Source organism: Pristiophorus japonicus, chromosome 4 (genome assembly GCF_044704955.1).
Source record: "Pristiophorus japonicus isolate sPriJap1 chromosome 4, sPriJap1.hap1, whole genome shotgun sequence".
NCBI lineage: Eukaryota > Metazoa > Chordata > Chondrichthyes > Pristiophoridae > Pristiophorus > Pristiophorus japonicus.
The window spans coordinates 6,697,945-6,706,510 of NC_091980.1; the positions used below are offsets into that span (position 1 = coordinate 6,697,945).

General features: G+C 50.0%; 1 pseudogene; it reads left to right on the top strand.

Moving 5' to 3' along the window:
- Positions 1-7,702: 7,702 nt before the first annotated feature.
- LOC139263608 (U2 spliceosomal RNA) lies at positions 7,703-7,940 on the top strand (annotated as a pseudogene).
- Positions 7,941-8,566: the final 626 nt, after the last annotated feature.

Here is an 8,566-nt window from a genome sequence, read left to right on the forward strand (position 1 = left end):
TAACCCTCCGCACTTTCCGCTGGGATGTGCTCTCGAAAAGGAATTGGCAGCTCCACCAACCTTCGCTTCCTGAAATGTTCCGTTTGCAAATATTTTCCGACAATATCCAACCTTTTTAATCTTACGGAGTATCGCCATGACTATTTATTTGGAGATGCTTTGCGACTCATCAGTATGTAAATCATATTCACATATCTCTGCAGAGCCCAAACATTGACAAATTACAACAATTAAGATTGCAACAGATTCCAGTCCCTGACACGGATCACCGAGCTGACAAAATGTCCCAAGCAGCAACAACTTGCATTTATATAGCGCCTTTAACGTAGACAAAAATCACCCCAAAATGTCATCGGGGTTCAGTGGGCAGTATTCTCTCGTCTCTGAGTTGGAATGTGGTGGCTTCAAGTTCCACTCCAGAGACGTGAGCCCAATAATCTAGGCTCGCACTCCCAGTGCAGTGCTGAGGGAGCGCCGCACTGTCGGAGGGGCAGTACTGAGGGAGCGCCGCACTGTCAGAGGGGTGGTACTGAGGGAGTGCTGCACTGTCAGAGGGGTGGTACTGAGGGAGTGCTGCACTGTCGGAGGGGCAGTACTGAAGAAGTGCCGCACTGTCGGAGGGGCAGTACTGAGGGAGTGCTGCACTGTCGGAGGGGCAGTACTGAGGGAGTGCTGCACTGTCGGAGGGGCAGTACTGAAGGAGTGCCGCACTGTCGGAGGGGCAGTACTGAGGGAGTGCTGCACTGTCGGAGGGGCAGTACTGAGGGAGCGCCGCACTGTCGGAGTGGCAGTACTGAGGGAGTGCTGCACTGTCGGAGGGGCAGTACTGAGGGAGTGCCGCACTGTCGGAGGAGCAGTACTGAGGGAGTGCTGCACTGCCGGAGGGGCAGTACTGAGGGAGTGCTGCACTGTCGGAGGGGCAGTACTGAGGGAGCGCTGCACTGTCGGAGGAGCAGTACTGAGGGAGTGCCGCACTGTCGGAGGGGCAGTCCTGAGGTGCTGCTTTTTCAAATGAGATGTTAAACCGAGGGACCATCTGCCCTCTCAGATGGATGTAAAAGATCCCACAGCATTATTTTGAAAAGTTGTTGGGGAGTTCTCTCCACTGATCTGGGCCAAATTTTTTCCTCAACCAGCATCACTAAAAAGATTATTTCATTGCTGCTTGTGGAAACTTGCTGTGCAAAAATTAACTGCTACGTTTCCCACATGACAACAGTGAATGCACTTCATGAAGCACTTCATTGGCTGTAAAGCGCTTTGGGGTATCCGGATATAATGAAAGGCGCTCTATAAATGCAAATCTTTCTTTCTTTCTTGCCATCCATTAACTTATTTCGGATAATTCCATCGACCTCATGTCCTTGACGGCAACTTGGCTCGCGAATAAAAACTCTTGCTCCTTATCAAAACCTCCACCACCTGCCCCGCCCATCATCATCATAGGCAGTCCGTCGGAGTCGAGGAGAACTTGCTGCCACATTAAAAATGAGTTCTCATGTGACTGATAAGTCTGATGCTCGAACTGCAGCCTCTGTCGCAGGTTGGACACACCGTGGTTGAAGGGACGTTGGGTGAAGTGCCGGTTTGGCAAAGCGCTTGAGTTGCCGTGCGCTCTTTCCGCCAGTTGCACTTGATCTCTGCTTGCTCCCGGTGAAGCGACTCGAGGTGTTTGGCGCTTTCCCGGATTATTCTCTTCCAATTTTGAGCGGTCTTGGGCCAGGGACTCCCAGGTGTCAGTGGGGGTGTTGCATTTGATCAGGGAGGCTTTGAGGGTGTCCTTGAAACGTTTCCTCTGCCCGCCTGGGGCCTGTCTGCCGTGTTGGAGTTCCGAGTACAGGGCTTGCTTTGGGTGTCTCGTGTCGGGCATGCGGGCAATGTGGCCCCGCCCAACAGAGCTGGTCAATGCTTCGATGCTGGGGATGTTGGCCTGAGTGAGAACACTGATGTTGGTGCACCTATCCTTCCAATGGATTTGTAGGATCTTCCTGAGGCAATGTTGATGGTACTTCTCCAGTGCTTTGAGGTGTCTGCTGTGTATAGTCCATGGGCTAGATTTTCCACTTTTGTGCAGATCACCCAAAAACGGACGTTATTTCCGGCGTGGGCGGTAAAAATGGGTTTTCAGAACGCCGGATTATCGCCCATTTTCAAACCCCCAAGTTTCCACTTTAAAAAAATGGGGTGTTACTGCGAATGATATGAAATGGGCATTAGCGTTAAATCTCTCTGACCTTCTGCCATAAAATGTCGTCGTCCTTAGCAACGGCATGGCAACGCTCGATTCCCGCAATTTAGGAGATCAGGGGTCATCATGACATGGGCAGAAGAGGAGACAGAGAGACAGGGAGCAGAGAGGAACTGAAAGCGTGTGTGGCTGTGGTGTGTGTTTGTCTGGCTGTTGTGGGAGGCACGAGGGAGATTCACCAGCAGCAAAAAGCCTACTAAGCACCAAGAACGTAATTGGCACCGAGTTTTTGTCCAACAAACAAGATATAACATGGAAGGGATGGAGGAGGCCCTGGAGCTGGTAGCCAGGAACACTGGTGGCAGAGGGCTCCCAGTAGTCCTGGAGCACAGCACTGCACCCCAAAGTGCCACACCCCCATTGCCAACGACACATGAGAGCCAAGAGCAACATCTTGCTTCTGGCTCGGAGCACGTTCCCACCTCGGGACCGTCCTCTCCCGTATCCGTCCAAGCAGCGGTTCTGCCTTCATTCCCCCTGTAGTGTATGGAGAAAGAGTCAGACTGAACACTGTGAGCTCAAAGTAAAGTGAGACCTTAGTCTTTTATTGCAGGTCTCCAGAGTACCTCTCCAACCTGTGAAGCCTCCTTAAATACCTGTGCTCCCAAGGGATTATAGGATCCCTTGGGAATCCAGGGGATGAGCCCTCTGGTGGCTGTACAGAGTAAATACAAGTCCACATATATAACAACACTCCCCCGCAAAGTCAATAGTGTAACTATTTACAATGTGAGTCGATCTAGGGCCCTTCTTGCCCTGGTTGATCGTCTCGGTGTGAAAGCTGGTGTTGTTAAATCATTTGTTGGGCCCTCGCTGGGCTGCTGTGCAGCTGGCCTTGCTGGGCTGCCTGGTGTGTTGGGCCCTGCAGGGCTGCTGTGGATGATGGGTTCTGCTTCATGGTTAACCATGGTGCCGGTTGCCACTGGTGTGTATGTTGGGGGATCAAAAAAGGTAGGGTCCAAGGTGGGTTGCTCAGGATAGTCCGTGAATCTGAGTTTGATTTGGTCCAAGTGTTTCTGGTGAATGAGTCCATTTGAAAGTTTGACCCGAAACACCCTGCTCCCCTCTTTGGCCACGACAGTGCCGGGAAGCCACTTGGGACCTTGTCCATAATTTAATACAAATACAGGATCATTGATTTCAATCTCGCGTGAGACATTTGCGCTATCATGGTATGCACTTTGTTGAAGCCGCCTGCTCTCTACCTGTTCATGTAGATCAGGATGAACTGACGAGAGCCTTGTCTTAAGTGCTCTTTTCATGACCAGTTCAGCAGGTGGGATCCCAGTGAGTGAGTGGGGTTTCGTGCAGTAGCTAAACAGGACTCGGGATAGGCGAGTCTGCAGTGAGCCTTCAGTTACCCTCTTCAAGCCTTGCTTGATGGTTTACACTGCTCTCTCTGCTGGTTTAAACAATGCAGATGTGACATGTTTGATCCCGTTACGGGTCATGAATTCTTTGAACTCAGCACTGGTAAAATATGGCCCGTTGTTGCTCACCAGGACATCGGGTAACTTGGCAAACATGGCCCACAGGCTTTCAGTGGCGGCAGCGGACGTGCTAGCCAACATTATCTCACATTCAATCCACTTGGAGTACGCGTCTACAACCACAAGAACATTTTACCCAAGAACGGGCCTGCATAGTCGATCTGTACCCTAGACCACGGTTTGGAGGGCCAAGGCCATAAATTTTGCGGCGTCTCCCTGGGTACATTGCTTAACTGCGAGCATGTATTATATCTGTGAACGCAGGACTCTAAATCCGCATCGATACCGGGCCACCACACGTGGGATCTGGCTATCGCTTTCATCAATACGATGCCTGGGTGGGTACTGTGGAGGTCATTGATGAGTTGTCTCTGTCCTTCTTGGGGACCACTACTCGATTGCCCCACAGAAGACAGTCTGCCTGTATAGACATTTCACCTTTGCACCGCTGGAACAGCTTTATCTCATCATGCATTTCCACTGGGACACTGGACCAGTTCCTGTGAAGCACACAGCTTTTGACTAGAGATAATAAGGGGTCCTGGCTTGTCCAGGTTTTGATCTGCCGGGCAATGTCGGGTGATTGCTCACTCTCAAATGCTTCAATAACCATGGCTAGATCTGCAGGCTGCGCCATTTCCACCCCCGTGGTGGGCAATGGCAGCCTACTGAGAGCATCGGCGCAGATTTCTGTGCCTGGCCTGTGGCGGTTGGCGTAGTTGTATGCGGACAACGTGAGCGCCCATCTCTGGATGCGGGCCGATACGTTGGTATTCATCCCTTTACTCTCAGAAAACAGGGATATAAGTGGCTTATGGTCAGTTTCCAATTCAAATTTTAGCCCAAACAGGTATTGATGCATTTTCTTTACCCCATAGACACACGCTAACACTTCTTTTTCAATCATGCTGTAGGCTCTCTCAGCCTTAGACAGACTCCTGGATGCATAAGCAACCGGTTGCAGTTTCCCGAAATCATTAGCTTGTTGCAATACACACCCGATGCCATATGACGACGCATCATATGCTAGTACCAAACGTTTACATGGATCATACAACACAAGCAATTTGTTTGCGCATAACAATTTTCTCGCTTTTACAAAGGCATCTTCTTAGCTTTTGTCCCAAACCCATTCGTCCCCTTTTCGGAGTAAGACATGCAGTGGTTCTAACAGTGTGCTGAGACCTGGTAAGAAGTTACCAAAGTAGTTCAAGAGTCCCAGAAACGACCGCAGCTCCGTCACGTTCTGTGGCCTCGGTGCGTTCTCGATTGCCTCCATCTTCACGTTGGTGGGCCTGATGCTGTCCGCTGCAATCCTCCTTCCCAAGAACTCCACTTCAGGCACCAGGAAAAAGCACTTTGAGCGTTTTAACCTGAGCCCAAAGCACTTGAGTCAACTAAGAATGTCCACCAGGTTCTGCAGGTGCTCGACTGTGTTCCGACCTGTGACCAAGATGTCGTACTGGAAGACCATGGTTTATGGGACCGACTTCAGTAAGCTTTCCATGTTTCTCTGGAATATCACCGCCGCTGATCAGATTCCAAACGGGCATCTGTTATAAACAAGAAACCTTTGTGCGTGTTGATGCAAGTGAGACCTTCGATGATTCCTCCAGTCCCTGCGTCATGTAGGCTGAAGTCAGATCCAGCTTCGTGAACGTCTTTCCTTCCGCCAGTGTTGCAAAGAGGTTGTCGGCCTTTGGTAGTGGGTATTGGTCCTACAGGGAGAAATGATTGATAGTTACTTTGTAATCGCCACAGATTCTGACGGTGCCGTCTCCCTTGAGGACTGGGACAATAGGACTGGCCAACTCGCTGAACTCGATCGGTGAACTGATGCCCTCTCTTTGCAGCCGGTCTAGCTCGATCTCTATCCTTTCTCTCATCATGTACGGTACTGCTCTCGCCTTGTGATGGATGGGTCATGCCCTCAGAATTAGGTGGATCTGTACTTTTGCTCCTTGGAATTTCCTGATGTCTGGTTCGAACAGTGAAGGAAATTTGTTTAAGACCTGGGCACATGAAGTGTCGTCAGCGGGCGATAGCGCTCGGACGTCGTCCCAGTTCCAGCGTATCTTTCCCAACCAGCTCCTGCCGAGCTGCGTGGGACCATCGCCCGGTACCACCCAGAGTGGTAGCTTATGCACCGTTCCATCGTAGGAGACTTTTACGGTAGCACTGCCAATTACTGGAATCAGTTCTTTCATGTAAGTTCTTAGTTTCGTCGAACTGGAGTTAAGATTGGCCTTGAGGCCTTGTTGCATCACAACCTTTTGAAAGTCTTTTTGCCCATGATAGACTGGCTCATGCCCGTGTCGAGCACCATTGACACTGGGAGTCCATTGTTCAACATTCAGCATTATCGGAGGACAATTCGTGGTTAATGTGTGCACCCCATGTACATCTGCCTCCTCTATCTGAGGCTCGGGTTCATCGTTATCCTCCGTAGATCTGTCCTCCTCTGCAACATGGTGGTTTACAGGTTTAACAGGCTTTGCAGCTCGCCTGCACACTCTTGTAGGTGTCCCATTGTTCCACAGCCCTTGCAAATGTATCCTTTGAATCGGCATGAATGGAAACGATGATCACCCTCGCAGCGCCAACCAGATGTTAATGGCCTTGCATTCATCACCCTTGATGATAGACTCTGAGTCATCTTCGGACGTGCAGCTGCACGTATGTGTGATTCGAAAACAAAATCACTTTGTTCACCTTATTTGTAGCAGCACTTGTGTGCTGAGAGATTTGCTTAGTATTATCACTGGTGGCAATGAAGACCTGGACTATCGTTATGGCCTTACTCAAGATTGGGGTTTCTAAAGTTTGCGAAGTACAGTTTCGTGGCCAATGACAAGTATGAAAATGTCTCTGAGCATGTGCTCCAAATGTCCTTCAAATTTGCAATGTCCTGCAAGGCGTCTTAGCTCGGCGACATAACTCGCCACTTCCTGGCCTTCAGATCTTGTGTAGGTGTAGAACCGGTACCTCGCCATCAGAACGCTTTCCTTCGGGTTCAAATGCTCTCGTCCCAGTGTGCACAAATCATTGTACGATTTCTCCGTGGGTTTCGATGGAGTGAGCAGATTCTTCATGAGGCCATACGTTGGTGCCCCACAGACGGTGAGGAGGATCGCCCTTCGTTGGGCAGCGCTCTCTTCCCCATCTCGCTCATTGGCCACGAAGTATTGGTCGAGTCGCTCCACAAAAGTTTCCCAATCATCTCCCTCCGAAAATTTCTCCAGGATGCCCAGGTGTTCTCTGCATCTTTGGGTTTGCTATCTGTATCTCGTCGCCAGTTGTAGTGTATGAAAAAGAATCAGACTGAACACTGTGAGCTCAAAGTAAAGTGTGACCGTAGTCTTTTATTGCAGGTCTCCAGAGTGCCTCTCCAACCTGTGAAGTCTCCTTAAATACATGTGCAAAATCAATACAAAATCAAGGGATTATGGAATCACTTGGGACTCCAGGGGATGAGCCCTCTGGTGGCTGTACAGTGTTTATACAAGTCCACATATATAACACTCCCAATGAAGTTCCTCGGCCAGGCGGCTTGGAGTCAGGAGGGAAAGGGGAAGTGGTAGCGGTGGGGAGGAGCAGTGGGAGGGGCGGTGGGGGGAAGAACAGTCAGGTGCATGGCCGCAGGTGTTGTCTGGGACATATTTTTAGGTTGTTGGTGCCATTTTGGTCGGAGTGTCAATGGGCGAGGGGGATACCTTGTTGGTTTGCATTTGTGTTCTGTTTTGTGGAAAATGGGGACCATTGTAATTATGTAAATGTGATAAATTTGTTGTGGGGTAGGGTGTTTTTTACAGATATACTTATGATTAAATGTTTTTTTATTTAACATAACCTTGTTGTGCATTGTCTCAGATAGCTGCACCGTTACACACTGGTGATTCCTTAACATGAAAGGGTATAATTCAACGTCACTTGAATCAACTTAAACTTTAACTGTCACCAAGCTGATGCTTCTCGGCCTTTTGGCTAAGATCATGCGTAACTGACCTGACAGGGGAGTAACCATGACCCCAAAGTGGTTCTCCCTGGATCAGGAAGGTGGTTCTCCTATGCTTTTTGGAAATAGGAGGTGGGTGGGGTGGATTGACCCATTCACCTCCACGGAGGTGTGTGGGGGGCCTGACCCATCCACCTCCATGGCACGAACCTGGTATTGCAGTACTTCCAGGAACGGTGCAGTGGCTCTCGGCCTTTTGGCTAAGAGCATTGGCGCAGAGTGATCCTTGATGTGTGCAAGGTGACCTCTGGCGTTTGTGATTTGACAAAGAATTGGAAAGATTGGCAACGAAAAATTAAAAAAATAAAAATTAAAAAAAAATTGATGTATGAGCTGCACACACAGCAGTGTTGCAGTTTGTAAATACCACCAACGTTCTTTCAAGCAAAGCGCTCATTTATGAGCTGCTGACGTAAGAGTCTTGCAGCTATGTAGCCACCACGGGCCCTTTCCTGCGGTCTAGAGGGCAGCGTGGGCATAGTTTCAGCATCAGCCTGATTGTCTGGCCCGAGGTTAGTGTCCACCTCCTCGTCCTCCTCTTCCTCTCCTGAGGTCGACTGTCAGACCCTTCTGGCAATTCTTGTCCCCTCCTGAGAGCCAAGTTGTGCAGCATGGTGCACACCAGCACAAATTGCTCAGGATGGTATTGGAGCTCGCCTCCTGAGTGGTCCAGGCATCTAAAGTGCTGCTGAAGCACTCCACTGGTATTCTCGATGACATTGTGAGTTGCTCTGTGGCTCTCGTTGTGTTGCCTCTCGGCCTCAATGTGGGTGTCACACAGTGGGGGGGGTCATCAGTCAGGTGGCGAGGCCA